General features: G+C 37.8%; 1 protein-coding gene and 1 pseudogene across 7 annotated transcripts in view; both read right to left on the bottom strand.

Moving 5' to 3' along the window:
• LOC100475400 (melanoma-associated antigen B18) overlaps positions 1–17,074 on the bottom strand; it is a 420,370-nt gene that overhangs the window by 288,063 nt on the left and 115,233 nt on the right. The gene's annotated exons all lie outside the window — the stretch shown is intronic.
• LOC100474636 lies at positions 433–1,252 on the bottom strand (annotated as a pseudogene).

Here is a 17,074-nt window from a genome sequence, read left to right as displayed (position 1 = left end):
ATACATTTTGTATACATTTGGGGCTTTTTCTTCAGCTTTAAATTGGTTGGATGGGATTAGAATATTGCATTTTACTTCTACTTTGTTATATTTGTTTACTTTCAAATCATAAGTGTTATTATAAAGTTTATTTATGAACGCCATATCTGAAGTCATCAAGCATAGTTGCTTGGGTTATGTAATATGCAATTGCAATGCGCCTCTTTCATATACAGTACAATATAAATGATACCCCTGGAGCTGTCTGCAGCCTCGTTTTATATATTTAAATGAACTTGGCTTTCCTGCTAAACAACTATATACTTTAATGTCCCTCATTTTTAATTTCAAATTAATTAGTCTTTTTAAGAAGAAAGGCAAATATTCTTTGTAAATGTATTTTTCATTATTTTTTTAACAGGCCTTAATTAACTTCATTTTTCTTGTGTACAACTACGTAGTGACCACATCTGGAGCCTGGGTTCTCTGCATGGAGACTCTGGTGTGAGTCTTTACAGGCTGGTCAGTGAATTCCTAATATGGAGACTTGGTGAACACAGTCTCTTTCCAGAGGCCATAGTGAGATAGCCATAGGTCCTGGAAATGGCATCAAAAGTGGCCTGGGGGAAGTTGCCTAGGGTGGCAGTGCAGCCCCGGGCTGAGGTGCAGCAGGTGTCAATACCGGTGGTCATCAGTAGCTTCTGGGGCAGTGCCTCTGGGGGCAGGGATGAGGCGCACCAGCACAGAGCCACAGCGGCCAGTCACCTTGCATGGGACAATATGGGGCTTGCTGATCTTGTTCCCCCAGTAGCTTTTCCCCAGGGACGATGGAAAGCTTGGCCAGGAGGATGGCCTGCGGATGGAGTGGCTATGTCCCTTGGAGCACTTAACACTCAGACCTACATGTCCCCTGGGATCTCTGATGGCCACAAACACCCTGGCCAGCTTGTGCCTGCTTCTGCACAGGCATAACCTTCAAAACCTCATCCTTGAGGGATGCCCCCAGTTAAAAGTCAATGATCTCAGAGTCCTTGATGGGCAGGGAGAAGAGATAGATCTCCTCTAGGGACTTGATCTTCATGTCCTTGATCAGGCAAGCCCGGCTTGATGTCGGGGATCCACTCCTTGTCCTCAGCCTTGCCTCCGCAAGCTCCACGCCTTGGCCCTGGCCCCAGTGCTGCTTGCCAAAGAGTCCTTGGAGGCCGACCCGGCCTCCCATTCCAGGGCCCCTGGGCCCTCCAGGCCCTCCCACGGCACCGATGTCATCCCCCATTTGCTGTTTTCTTGGAGCAGATGACAAATATACTTTGTAAATTTAAATTATTTGTCTTTTCCACTATCATCTCAATAGTTTGCTCAGGACTACAAGCCACAGAAACACTGAGATCCACAAATGATCACGTAGGATAGTTATAGTTACATAAGAATATAAGAATACTCACTGTAGTAGGTCGTGCAACGTTTTTCTCACATGGCTCAGTTGTTTCTAGAACCATTGCCACAATCACATTAAACTCAGCATGCCTAATGCAGAACTGATGCCCCTCCTTCCCCCAAAGAGCGACTCCTATTGACCTGTCCTTTTTCTGTTAACTGGTCCTAGGTACACAAAGTTTAAAAAGCTCATTGACATCTTCTCAACCTCTAGCTAACCCACAAATTCAATCAATTCCTCCCTCTTGATGCATTTCAAATCCGCCTTTGAATTTCCTCTTTACCTGTCAGCATCCTAGACAAGGTTCCTGTTACCATGGTCTGTTTGATTTCTTTAATTACTTTAACACAAAAAAGTAAACACTTTCATTTCTCACACAGAGGTTTACCCCATCCCATTCTCTGGGACTAATTTTTGGCCAGGAAGAATGTTAGTAGTCAGGCCAGTAAAACAGCTTCAAACTTGATTTGACCCTTTGTGGCCTGAGTCCTCACTAACTGGATTCCTGTGCCTGTTCTCTATTCAAATTTCATTATATTCGGCCACTGTTCCTGTAGCCTCTCATCTAACTTCAGTGACTTGCGTACATCCTAGTTGCCTAGAGTCTGGTTCTCTAGAACCCACCACCAGATCTCCCCTGCTGAATGCAACCGCCTGAGCCTCTGCCTTCTCTGAAGGGCTTAAGCTGACGCCAAGCACCAGAAGCCATCTGCTTTGATCTTGTAATTGGCTTGGACTCTCTCTAACATGACCTCCCTCAATTTCAGTTCAGTCTTTGTTTAACCTTCGAAAAAATATCCGACTCTTGTTCCATATTCAGAACACTGACCTTGGCTTCAGCCTACAGATGTTCCCAGGTCACTTAAATAACATAGAGCTATTACTAAAAAGAATAATTAAAGAAAGCTAGCATGTTTAAAACAAATGGCCCCATGGAAAGGCTAAACAGATAGGGAAAAAAACCAAAAAAACCCAGCCGTTTCAGTTTCCTGAAATAGGCATTTCTCATGATTCAACCATTAAAATCAGTCAACCAAATGCTTTCATTTATAAATGTCATAAATGTGCAAATTTTTACTTCGAAGTAAGTGCTTAAAACAATATTGCTAATTGAAAACCGAAAATGTCAACACTTTCTTTTGTATTTTATTATTTGAAACCATTAGTGTTTTATGTCAGATACATAAATAAAACAATGGAGAACTTTTCATTTCTAAGGTGACACTTGAAAATCACACAGAATTTAATCATGCCTGCAAGAATACCTGTTGGAAAACTGACCTCAAATATCATGAAAGCTCTCTACTCTGACTCTTGGAGGTTTGTGCTACTTACATTTTCTTCTGAGTGGCAGAAATGGAAAGTCTTCTCTAATAATTATCAACGTTGACAGAAGATGTCGTTAGTGCCAGGCTTTTTACAGCAGAGGGAAAAGCATGTAGCTGCATTTTTATATGCTTAGATGGTATTCAGTAGCACTACAGAATAGAGACACAGAGCCGACAGCCAAGTAACCCTCGCGTTTGAAATAAAACTCTATGCTTCGAATGATGCTTTTCCTGAAGTGTCAAACATTTATTATGATTTACAAATTCTGTTTTCCCCCAAGAGTATTTGAAGGCTGTTAGGTAATGATTCCACATGTGTTCAAAGCTTCTCATAGAGTCTTAATGAATACTCCCACCTCTCAATAGCCTTTTGCATTAGCTGAATCTCTGGCCAGTCAAGCCAACCTGCGGCTGTCCAGCTCATTAGAGCCAGGGAAATGGATTCTGAGGGAACTGTTGTATTCAGGGTGCTCTGAAGAGCTTCCTGCCCAAAGTCAGGCCAACCCTTGAGGGAAAGCCAAGAGTGAAAGCCAGGTAGACCAGAAAGAAGCCTCACATCCAAAGAGAGAAGCGGGGTCACTGATGGCAGAGAGGGAGCCAAGAGGCAGAAGCCAGATGGATATTGGGTTTGAGTGTGATCAAACGGGAAGCAAACAAGACGGCTTTGGCATAACTGGTTTCCAAAGAAGGCAAGATCAGCATGATGCTCTTCCAGCTCTCCTGCTGCTATTTGTAGAAAAGGCATCGCACAGGACCTTTCCATATGAGATGCTCCATTTATTTATTTATTTATTTTTAAATGATTTTTTATTATATTATGTTAGTCACCATACAGTACATCCCCGGATTCCGATGTAAAGTTCGATGCTCCATTACTTGCGTATAACACCCAGTGTACCACGCAATACGTGCCCTCCTTACCACCCATCACCAGTCTATCCCATTCCCCCACCCCTCTCCCCTCTGAAGCCCTCAGTTCCCCAGAGTCCATAGTCTCTCATGCTTCACTCGCCCTTCTGATTACCCCCCCTTTCTTTATCCCTTTCTTCCCCTACCGATCATCCTAGTTCTTATGTTCCATAGATGAGAGAAATCATATGATAATTGTCTTTCTCTGCTTGACTTATTTCACTTAGCATTATCTGCTCCAGTGCCGTCCATGTTGCAGCAAATGTTGAGAATTCGTTCTTTCTTATAGCTGAGTAATATTCCATTGTATATATGGACCACAGCTTCTTAATCCAGTCATGAGATGCTCCATTTAGATCATTACTTACGGAGAGTAGGTTACTAACAAAAAAAGAACACTGCACCTTCCAGTAATTAAAGTCGGAATTTGTTTAAAGAATTAAAGATGAATCAATTAAACACAATACAATCTATTTTATCCAAGACTCTATTGACTAACATTCTCTATTAATTGATTCATCTACACATCCATAATGCAATTATAACAGATGGTTGTAAGAAAGACCCTTAGGCTTTACAGCATTCTGAAGTACTTTCCTAGTGATGAACAAATTATATTTTGAAAGGCTTGGAAGTCAACTATAATCTATTTTTTTCTAAAATGAGAAATTAACTCAATTAAACATTTTAACTACCTACTTATGATGCACAATTGAATGACAGATACGGTACTTTTCTTAATCAGAGTACTTTATTAATCACACCATGCCAGACAGCAGAAAGTTTTTGACTAGTCAAAAATGTAAAAATAACACTAAACTTGAGAAATAATGCTTTTCTTCTCTAAAGTTATAAAATTAATAACTGACACATATTAAACATATACTAAGTTCCTGGTACTATTTTAAGTACTTAACATACATTGCCTCCTTTAATCCAAATACCAGTCCATTTTAGTACTTACTATTAGTGTATTATAATTGAACACCGTGGCTTAGAGGTGTTGAATAACTTGGTCAAGTTCATGCAGCCCGTAAATAAAAGATCTGTCATTCTTAATATATAGATAGGCAGTAGCAGACACACAGGGGGGTAAGAGGATAGAGAAATAGAAATATTCCTGCTCATCCCTACGTTTTTGAAATGGCAAACTACCTCACACTCAATTTATAATTGAGAAACTGGGACTTAATGAGAGTTTAAAAGTCTTAGCTGAGGTAAAGAATGAAAATGGAATTCATTCTTCCCCTTTTAGGTTAAGCTAAAAATGAAATACGAAGTACGTATAATAAAATATGAAATATATGGAATTCCCAACGCTTCAACATTTTTGACATACAAAAATGGTACTTTCATACGATTCAATCAACTACAGTCTTCTACAAAGCACTTAAAAGCACAATTATATTGCTGCAATATTAGAAGTCATATTTCCCATACTGCCACTCCCTGTGAAATCCCTAATTTGGTACTGATATCTAAATGACTCGTTTAGGCATGCACATAATACTAAAACCTATTTCAAATTTAGAAAGTATCAATTACTACAATGGTATGATTCAAGTAGTAACTTAGTAACAATGTTTAAAATAACCTTAACATTTTTTTTAATCTAAAACTTTCAAAATATTTTAAAACCACTACTTTATGAATCCCATATCTCTGTGATGTGGGTAAGCTCTTTAATTACTCTTAGCAGCTTAGAAACTAAAACATAAAACACTCAAGTGGCTTTCTGCTGTCACTGAATGAGTCACACCAAGCAGTGATAGTTCAACAGCTTGAGTTACAGGACATTATTCTATGCTGCACAGTCAACCTCACACTGTCACATCAGGGGACTTATTTTGTTTGGCTTTCACATAATAAACGATATCCATTCAACACTATTTTACCTAAGCAAAAATATTAAAAATAATTTGGTGATTAAAAGTAACGAATGAACCAGATGAAAACGAAAAAACCCTGGCAGTTCAGTTTGGCACATCATAGAGGCAGAAAACGAGAAAAACAGAAAACAAGGGGATGGTATTACAAAGGGCTGAAAGAAATGACTGCCAACTTCTCTTTCCGTTTCCAGCAAAATATTCTTCAAAAATAAAAGTATGATAATAACACTTCCATACAAATAAAACACAATTTATCATATAGAGATTCTCTCCTAAAGAAAGAAGTGCCAAGGGTGTTTTGGCAGACACAATAAAAATGATGCCAATGGAAGGCTGAAACATGTAAGAAGGAAGAAGACATTTAAAAAAGAGGTTATTATCAAAAATGTTGCATCAGTACATTTAAAAACTATATGACATGGACTTAGTTTGCTTGTAAAGCAGAACTTATTCCAAGTGCCTCAAGGAGTAGAAAACCCTAATATTCCCTGCCAAAATGGAATCATTACTTGATGTTTGCCCACAAAGAAAATCTCTGGCTCATATAACTTCAACCAGTAAATTTTATCATACATTTAAGAATAAATAGTATGCATCTCAAACCAAGTATTTCAAAAAAGAGGGGGAAAAGAGAACATCGCTTAACTAATTTTATGATCAACATAATCCAGATACAGAAACATAATAAAGGCTTCACAAGAAAGGAAAATGAAATGCATCGACGTGCACCAAAAAACTCCCGAACAATGCATGAACACATCAAATCCAGCAATAGTCAAAAAGATAAAAAACATACTGTATTAGAAGAATGCCAACTTGGTTTAACTTTGAAAAATCAATCAATATTATCCACTATCTTAAAAGAATAATTACAGAGTTTCTTGAGAGAAAAAAGAAAAAAGACCAAAACAAAAATCACTTGCAGCCCAGATACAGAGAGACACGTCCTTAATTGGATAAAAGTTTGTTTTTGGAACAAGCATAATATTTAGTGCAACACTGATGAAAGATTTTCCTGTGATACAGGGATAAAATAACAATGCCTGTTAGCATTGCCTTGAGTCAATATCACACTGGAGAACCTAGTGCTAACAAGCAAAGAAAAAGAAACAAAAAGCTTAAGAATTGGAGAGGAAAAAAATAAAATGCTTGCTATTCAAAATAATGAGATTATTTAGAAAATCCAAAAGTATAGATAAATCATTCATATATAGTATGTGTTTACTGGGGCGCCTGGGTGGCGCAGTCATTAAGTGTCTGCCTTCGGCTCAGGGTGTGATCCCGGCGTTCTGGGATCGAGCCCCACATCAGGCTCCTCTGCTGGGAGCTTGCTTCTTCCTCTCCCACTCCCCCTGCTTGTGTTCCCTCTCTCGCTGGCTGTCTCTCTCTGTCAAATAAATAGATAAAATCTTTAAAAAAATATATATATATATGTTTATTAGTATAAACTATAATTTGTTATGTCCTGAATATAAGATTAATATTCAAAAATCATTTCTATTTCAACCCCGAATAGCCAAAGCAATTCTGAAAAAGAAAAACAAAAATGGAGGCATAACAATTTCAGATTTCAAGGTATATTACAAAGTTGTAGTCATCACAACAGTATGGTACTGGCACGAAACAGACACAAAAATAAATTCGAAATGGATGAAAGACCTAAATGTGAGACAGGAAACCATCAAAATCCTAGAGGAGAACACAGGCAGAAACCTCTTTGACCTTAGTTGTAACAACTTCTTATTAGACACATCGCCAGAGGCAAGGGAAAAAAAGCAAAAATGAACTACTGGGACTTCATCTAGATAAAAAGCTTCTGTACAAGGAAGGAAACAATCAACAAAACTAAAAGGCAGCCTAGGAGATGATACTTGTAAATGACATGTCTGCTCAAAGGTTAGTATCCAAAATCTATAAAGAACTTATCAAAGTCAACACCCAAAAAACAAATAATCCAGTTAAGAAACTGGCAGAAGACATGAATAGACACTTTTCCAAAGACGACATCCAGATGGCTAACAGACACATGAACAATACTCAACAGCACTCATCACCAGGGAAATACACATCAAAACCACAATGAGATACTACCTCACACCTGTCAGAATGGCTAAAATCAGCAACTCAAGAAACAAAAGGTGTTGGCGAGGATGTGGAGAAAAGGGAACCCTCATGCACTGCTGGTGGGAGTGCAAACTGATGCAGCCACTCTGAAGAATAGTTTGAATATTCCTCAAAAAGTTAAAAACAGAACTACCCCATGACCCAGCAATTACACTATGAGATATTTACCAAAGTATACAAAAATACAGATTCGAAGGGGTACTTGCACCCCCATAGTTATAGCAGCATTATCAACAATGGCAACTATGGAGAGAGCCCAAATGTCCGTCAGCTGATGAATGCATAAAGAAGATGTGGTCCATATATACAATGGAATGTTACTCAGCCATCAGAAAGGATGAAATCTTGCCATTTGCAACGACATGGATGGAGCTAGAGTGTATCATGTTAAGTGAAATAAGTCAGTCAGAGAAAGACAATTATCATATGGTTTCACTCACATGTTGAATTTGAGAAACAAAGCAGATGGACATAAGGGAAGGAGGAAAAGAAAAAAGGGAGAGAGGGAAACAAGCCATAAGAGGCTCTTAACAACAGAGAACAAACTGAGGGTTGATGGAGGGAGGGAGGAAGGGGATGGGCTAGATGGGGGATGGGTATTAAAGAGGGTATTAAAGAGGGCTGCGACGAGCACTGGGTACTGTATGTAAGTGATGAATCACTGAATTCTACTCTAGAAACCAACTTGCACCATTTGTTAACTAACTAAACTTTAAATTTAAAAAATCATCTCTATTTCTATATAGCACAACAAATAATTAGAAAATGGAATTTAATAACCAATGTTGTTTGAATTTCCATATAAAATTTAGACTAATCAGGGCACCTGGGCGGCTCAGTTTGTTGAGCGTCCAACTCTTAATTTCAGCTCAGGTTGTGATCTAAGGGTTCTGAGACTGAGTCCCGCATCAGGCTCCACGCTGGGTGTAGAGCCTGCTTCAGATTCTCTCTCTCCCTCTGCCCCTACCCTTACGCCCTCTCAAAAAAAAAAAAAAAAATTAGACTAATCTCTTCAATTTCTATAAAAAACACCCACTGGGATTTTGACTGAGATTGTACTAAACCTACAGTCAATTTAAAGACATTTTATATGTTAACAGTGAGTTTTCCAATCCATGAACTTAGCACATATTTACATTAATTTTTATGTATTATTACCATATAAAATAATCCTATTTTACAGAGGTATTAAGATAATATTTATATAGAAGTATTTCACATCTTGTACTAAAATTAATCCTAAGTATTTCCTAAATAATTCCAGATACTATTTAAAATATTTTTGTAAATTCTATTTTTTAATTGTTCAGGCTATAGAAACAAAATTTTTGTATATTGACTCATTATTCTTAAACACTGTTGAATTCATGTATTAGTTCCATTTCCTATTTTGTAGATTTTCAAGATGTTCTACGTGATATAATGATTATGGAAAAAGGCTTCAAAACAATTAAATGGGAAAAAGATATCACTTTAACCAATGACCTTAGAATAACATTTATATATATATAATGTCATAAAGTTTTGTTCTACCTTATACAATACACTACTAATTCACTATTGATCATAGACTTAAATATACAGGCTAACAAATATAACTTCAAGCATAAGTTATTTAAAACTATCTTCATGAACTTAATGCAGGCAATGTTTTCTCAGGGCAACAAAAGATTTAACTGTAACAAAGGAAATTGATAAATTAGACATTGGGTTTTTTTTAATTTTTACTTATTTATTTGATAGAGTGAGAGAGAGAGTGCGCACACACAAGCAAGGGGAGCAATGGGCAGAGGGAGAGGGAGAAGCAGGCTCCCCGCTGAGCAGAGAGCCCAATGTGGGGTTTGATCCCAGGACCCTGGGATCATGACCTGAGCCAAAGGCAGACGCTTAACTGACTGAGCCACCCAGGTGCCCCAAGACATTGTTTTTAAGAGACTTCCCTTCATCAGAAGAAATAAGAAAACATACAAGCCACACACTGAGACAAAATATTCACAAAGCACATTTCAAAGAGAATTTGTATCCAGAATATATAAAGCATTCTACAGTCCTATAACTCAAGGGCAAAAAAACTGACCAAAGGGGGAGCCTGGGTGGCTCAGTCCTTAAGCGTCTGCCTTCGGCTCAGGGCGTGATCCCGGCATTCTGGGATCGAGCCCCTCATCAGGCTCCTCCGCTGGGAGCCTGCTTCTTCCTCTCCCACTCCCCCTGCCTGTGTTCCCTCTCTCACTGGCTGTCTCTCTCTCCGTCAAATAAATAAATAAATAAATCTAAAAAACAAAACAAAAAACTGACAAAAGACTTTTGACAATTTGCTAAGGTATTTATAAAAGCATATACAAATAAGCACATGAAAAATGATTAATATCATTACTAAAGAAATGGAAATTAAACCCACAATGAACAACTACTCCAGATCAACTAGACTAACATTAAAAACACACAAGCTGAAAACTACTAAATACCTATCAACAGGAAAATGGATAATTGTAGTACATTTCATAACAAATACTATGCCACTATTAGCACAAATGATCTACAATTACACGTACTGATATGCATGACTTATTAACACTATACTGAGCAAACTAACCACCAAGAAGTGTACATAGTATCTGATACTAGTTTTATAGCAAAACTTACCTCTGCTGGTAAATTTCAGGATAGGGGATGCACTTAGGGCTAAAGTTGCTGAAAGAACAATGAGGTCTTTTGAACTGGTACAGTTCTATTTTGGCATGGGCGCTAGCTACACAGGTGTGTTCAGTTTGTAAATGTTCTCCAAGCTGTACAAGATACGTTCACTCCTTGGTATTTATGTTTTACTTGGATAAATAGTTAAAAAATTATTTTAAACGAATACTGCTTACAATAGGATAATAAAATAGAAATAAATAAAATATATTCAAGACCTCTATACAAAAAAAAACACTCTATTACTAAGAGAAGATAAATAAGATCTAAATAAATGAAAGAATACACCATGTTCATCAACTGGAACACTCAATTTTGAAAGATGTCAATTATCCTTCAAACTGATCTATATTCAAGAGAGTTTCTATTATAGACCTAGCATCTGTGGAAATTTGTTTGTGGAAGTTAATAAATGTATTCTGCACTTCATATGGAAATGTAAAGGTCCAAGAAAAACCATAAAAATCCTCAGGGAATCAAACAAGTTGAAGGAATTACTCCACTTGCTATAATGCCTTGTAATCAAGTTTCAGTAATTTTTTTTGTTGTTGTTTAAGATTTTATTTATTTATTGGGGCGCCTGGGTGGCACAGCGGTTAAGCGTCTGCCTTCGGCTCAGGGCGTGATCCCGGTGTTATGGGATTGAGCCCCCACATCAGGCTCCTCTGCTATGAGCCTGCTTCTTCCTCTCCCACTCCCCCTTTGTGTTCCCTCTCTCGCTGGCTGTCTCTATCTCTGTCAAATAAATAAATAAAATCTTTAAAAAATATATTTTATTTATTTATTTGTCAGAGAGAGAGAGAGCCCAAGCAGGGGAAGTGGCGGGCAGAACAGGCAGAACAGGCAGGGGCAGAAGCAGGCTTCCTGCTGAGCAAGGAGCCTGTTGTGGGACTCGATCCCGGGACCCCAGGATCATGACCTGAGCTGAAGGCAGACACTTAACCGACTGAGCCACCCAGGCGTTCCTCAAGTTTCAATAATTAAGAGAGTGTGGTACTCTTCCAAGGATAGCCTATAAAAACAACAGAACATAAGAGAAAGTAAATAGCAGACATTCACACATACAGATACCTAAGTAATCAGAAACATACAACTGAAGAGCAGTGGGAAAGGGATCACCTTATAATAACAAATGTGATACTGGGTCACTTAATTAAACACATGAATTGCACATCTAAGTATGAAAGATAAATTTCAGAATGCAACTTCAGTCACTTCAAAGATATCTTAAGTGGATACATAAAGTATTAACCATGAAGCAGCACATTAATAAATTGTACTAGATTAAAATGAAGATATTCCTTTAATGAAAAGACATCAGGAAAACAAAAAGTTAAGACAACGACCAGGAGAAAATATCTGCAACACACATAACTGACAGAGCGCTCATCCCCATAATATATAGTATATAAAGAATATATAATACATAAAGATTTTTTTAAAAGAATCTTTATAATACAAGAAGAATTCCTACATATCAAAAAGATAAAGACCTAGAAGCTGATGTTAAAATGAGAAAGAGACATGAATGGGCCCTTTCAAAATGAGGATGCCCAAGTAGGAGATACACACATAACCAGGGAAGTAGAAATTCAAAGTTCAACAGTATACTATTACACACCCACTAGAACTACTAAAATTATAAAATTTGACAACTAAGACATACATATGTGCTAAGTGGGCTCTTGTACGCTGCAGGTAGGAGTACGAATTGGTACAACTCTGGATATCTACCAAAGCTAAACACACTCATATACAAGTTGATTCAGCAGTCACGCTCCTATTGATATATCCAACAGAAACTGGTACACTCAAGGGCATTTACAACAGCATTATTCATAATGGCCAAAAACAGGAGACAATCTAAATGTCCATCAACAGGGAAGTTGACAATGAGTCATGATGTAATCATTTAATGGAAAACTATACAGCAAAGAAAGTAAATGAACTACTTCCACAGGCAACATCATGGATGCAGCTCACAAACAAAGCCAAACAAAAATACACGTATCGACCATATGATCCCCTTTATACAAGTCCGCAAATAGGTAAAATTCATCCATGGTGTCAGGACCGTGCTCAGATATTGGTGGGGAGGGATGTATCAGTGACTAAGAGGGCAAGAGGTAGTTGCAGTCGAGTTAGTCACTAATCATTTCTTGACCTGGGTAGTGTTTACATGAGTCTGTTCACTTTGTGATCATTCACTGAGCTGGACACCTTGCATTCTGTACATTACAGCTCAATAGAAGTTTACTAAAAATATAAATCAAAACATTAAAATACAGGGTTTTGAGGTGCTTACCTTGCAGTTATTAGTAAAGACAATTTTTATAGCAAATCAGTAGTGTTAAAAAAGCAAGAGAGGTGGGGCGCCTGGGTGGCTCAGTGGTTAAGGGTCTGCCTTTGGCTCAGACCATGATCCTAGGGTCCTGGGATGGAGCCCCACATGAAGTTCTCTGCTCAGAGGGAATCTGTTTATCCCTCTCCTTCTCTCCAACCCCCACTCATGCTCTCTCTCACTCTCAAATAAAAAAAAAAAAAACTGGGGCGCCTGGGTGGCACAGTCGTTAAGCGTCTGCCTTCGGCTCAGGGCGTGATCCCAGAATCCTGGGATCGAGCCCCACATCAGGCTCCTCCGCTGGGAGCCTGCTTCTTCCTCTCCCACTCCCCCTGCTTGTGTTCCGTCTCTCTCTGGCTGTGTCTCTCTGTCAAATAAATAAATAAAATCTTTAAAAAAAAATCTTAAAAAAAAGAGCAGTATTTAACATACGAAAGAGAACTTTAAACATTTTTTTGTAGTATATATGGAATAAATCACTAATTACTAACTATTCTGATGTGAGTAAATTTGGCACAACAACAAAACACTTTACTTGATGACTAGTTACTATGTTTACCTGAAAGTAATAAAATGTCATTAATTTTAATTATATTTTAGAAATCAGATTTTCCATTTAATCAAGCTGGGCTTTCTCATTTGCCAGGATTAAATTTTGATGCATTTGGGTATTTCTACACATCATTAACATGGTGAATGCAACGAACTCTGGTAAAATTCAGACAAATTAGCCTGTCTATTCATTTCTGACCTAAGAGTCATATTAATATTTCTACTCCTTTCTCTTGATTTACTCTTTATTTTCTAACTCGTTGCTTATCTTCACGTTTACATCATTTATGTGTGGGGAACTGTTAACTTACCATTTAAAATGTCACGTTCAGATCGCACATGATCTTACTTGGTATTTGTTAATACTACGGCAGCTCATAACAGGAGACAGAACGCTGAACAGAAAAGCCATAGGGCGTGCTCCGCCATTAAGCACCAGGGTGATCTCTGGTGACTCACTTCACTATGTCAGGCCTCAGTGATCAAGACAGAACTTTTATTTGTCAATGTTAAAGGAGCCTATACACCCTATTTGGTTTAGCCTTTTCGTTTCTGAGAGTGAGAATTTACTCAAAGACACTGAGATTATTCTTTCCCTATTCTGTCCCACCCTACTTTGACTGATAGGACCCAACCCTACTGCTTGCTCACAGTACTCTAAACTGAAGCCAAGACAGCCAGGCTTTCTGCAGGCTGAGTTCCTAAGGGATTCTCCTGAGCAGCAAAGCCAGCGTGTAGATTATCTAAGACAATATAGATAAATAACATGATTCGAGCAAAGAGTAGAAGAAGCAGGTCTGCAGTACCAGAGAGCCTCATCAAGTGTGCTAGTTCACGCTCATCCCTTTGCACGTAATTGAGATTCCTCATACGACATCATTTGTCTGTCTCCCACACAAATCTCTGCCAAACTTGGCCCTCGACTCTCCATTTAGGTCAAAAAAATGAGACAATGTTTATTGTCACTTTTCAACAAACACCACTTAAATGTGAGTTGTCCTTTAATCATGTTTCCATTAGCATGGGGATTGGAACCCAGTGCCATCCTAACAAAAGTAGAACGAGCACAATTCATCCTCAATCTGGGTAATGACTCCACTTAGATTGACCTTTACTGTGTTCTTCATTGCATGCATTTCTGTGGCCAAAAGAATGCCAATTATTCCACAGTTTTACTTTCTTCTCTCTCTCCCTCTTCCCAAAGGTCAGCCTAATCTCTACAATTTATTTTAAATGTATAAAGTCACTCCTTTTAATTTCTTTAAGATAACATTTATGCTATCCTCTTCTCCTGTACAATAGATTGCCCTTTTAAACCCCCTCTTATTATCTCCCATTCAACATTTCCCTTTTACTTCCCACTCAGCATTCTCATTATTGAAGTTTTTATCCCTGTTTTTTTTTAAAATCTGTATTTTACAGCCTAATTGTCTATCAGTGATCCAGTGTAGGCATCATCTAATATATGTTAACTATACATATTTTAGAGACACTATTAGAAATTCATAATCTACAGTTTATGCATTACAATCACATTTCACAAGTTCTGGATTCCACTCTCCTTTGCACTACCAACATGAAATTGGAACTTCTTAACTCATTGTTCTAATTCCCTTTTTAATGTCAAATTTTCACTGCTTGGCCACTAACAGCCTTCTTTCTATACTGACCTCTTTATCCTCAAACACTTAATATTTCTCTAAAAGCATCCTAGCTTTCTTGTGACAGTAAGATATTCCGAGCTCACCCTTATTTCTTCTGCCCCAAACAAGAAATGTTTTCCTTTAGTGGAATATAATGATGGGTTCAAAAATAGAAGCAACAGACAGAGTGCACAGTAGTTTGCTTTAATGACCGGAGTTGCCAGGACAGCACCTTAGGACACTTTACTGGAAAAAAAAAAAAAAAAAGAGTACCCTTAAAAAGGGAGGATGGTCAGAGGGTCAGGACTTCATACTGATTTTTCCAACTGAGTTCTACCTTTACTTACGTTGTACTTTACTAAGAGAGCTTCTTGCATCACCGTAATTTTTCTCTTTTGAGTTACCATCTTTCGAGTTACCCACCCACTGTATACTGTGTACGTGATTAAACAGCAGTGACGCCCTGCACCCCAGCCCGTCACTCCGGAAACGTTTTCAATCTCCTTTCTTAAGTATTTTCTTTTTGTTCATTTGGACATGGGGCCAAACTATCCTGAAGTTGGCTCGAAACTGTACAAGTCAACATGATCTACTGTGCCAAGGTCACCTGAACCCAGCCTCTGTAAAAAGAAAAAGAAATCCAAACTAATCCAAGAGGAACACCAAAATATTAAAGGCATACAGCACTTAGATCCAAAATCAAATCCATGCACTTAGTGGAAAATAACAATAAATAGCTGAGTTGCAAGGTTTTTGCAAAAAATCTTCCAGTTTTCATTTCTGCGAACTGAAATATATGCTTGAACCCCCATAGATGATTGACATCTACTATCTTAATCTAATTTCCTTTGCCTTAATCAATGTTCATTTGAGGCACAAGAATTCCAGTGAACTCTGATTTTTACAGAAACCTTTATATATATACTTATTGCCCCACGTTTTCCCAACCCAGACAAAGGGTATCTGAAAAGGTCCAAATTAATATTGAGAATTAGCAAATAAATGTGCTAATATTACAATTTGTAAATGCCTGTTATCCTAGTCAGGAAGTGGACATATTCACTGTCTTACACAGTTTTAAAATTACAGTGACCCACAAGATTTAACGCAAAAAATACCAAACCACAAGTAATTATAGCAAATTTCACTAAGAATTCCATGATAGCACCCAATTCCACTGGTCTATTTCCAGATTGTTTTAGTCTTCAAAAAACAAATGCTGAGTGCTGAGAAATCTACATCTATAGGAAAGCTGATCGCTTATGTAGCTCTAGGTTTCGAGATTTTCTTCAGAGATAAGAATGAGTATTAAACGCAACTAATGAATCAATCGAACTTTACATCAGAAACCAGGGATGTACTGTATGGTGACTAGCATAATATAATAAAAAAACATTAAAAAAAAAAGAATGAGTATTAAAATCCATGAGAAAATGTAGAAACTCCACATTACTTCACATAAATCCTTTAATATATGATCCAGATTACATTCCTGATTTCCTCATCAACTTCTTTGCCATACAACCTTCTTCCAAATGTCTCTGAGGACTTTCCCACCTAAGTGGAATTAGGTTGAATATGTATGATTCTGCCTCTCATTACCTTTTACTTCTTCTCTATATGATCGTTCATGTTATGATTCCGTCCCCATATGATGTGATCCCACTGAGAACCCAACCTGAACTAATCATTGCTCTGTGAACAAGGCCACTTGAAGGCTAGGCTAGACATAGGACGGGAGGAGGGAAAAACGAATACTTCGCTCTTCACACACCCACAGTTCAGCTCTGTAACTACTGTGAAAGGAGGAACATTATAAGAAATCTCAACTCTGAAATTCAAAATCCCTCGGGTCCAAAATAATTGGGAAGAAAATATACTTAGGATTCTCTGGGCTGGATAATGTTTTTTGTAATAATTAAGAGATTCATTAATTAATTGTGATGACGATCATTCATAAAGTAACTCACATACTCCACGGTTTTCTGGGGAATAATACCGCACACGTTCTTAGGCACAGCAAAACAAAACAAAACAAAAACAAGAAGTGCCTCAGCAAATTAGACAATGTGCGAAGTATTACTAATTGCATGTTCAAATCAGTAATTTCATACAATAGCCTCCAAGAACAGTTATTTTGTTGATTTCAATAGGTTGTTAAATTGGTTGGTTTTTTTTTT

Source organism: Ailuropoda melanoleuca, chromosome X (genome assembly GCF_002007445.2).
Source record: "Ailuropoda melanoleuca isolate Jingjing chromosome X, ASM200744v2, whole genome shotgun sequence".
NCBI lineage: Eukaryota > Metazoa > Chordata > Mammalia > Carnivora > Ursidae > Ailuropoda > Ailuropoda melanoleuca.
The sequence above is the reverse complement of the archived record's forward strand: the minus strand, read 5'-3'. Positions and strand labels throughout refer to the sequence as shown.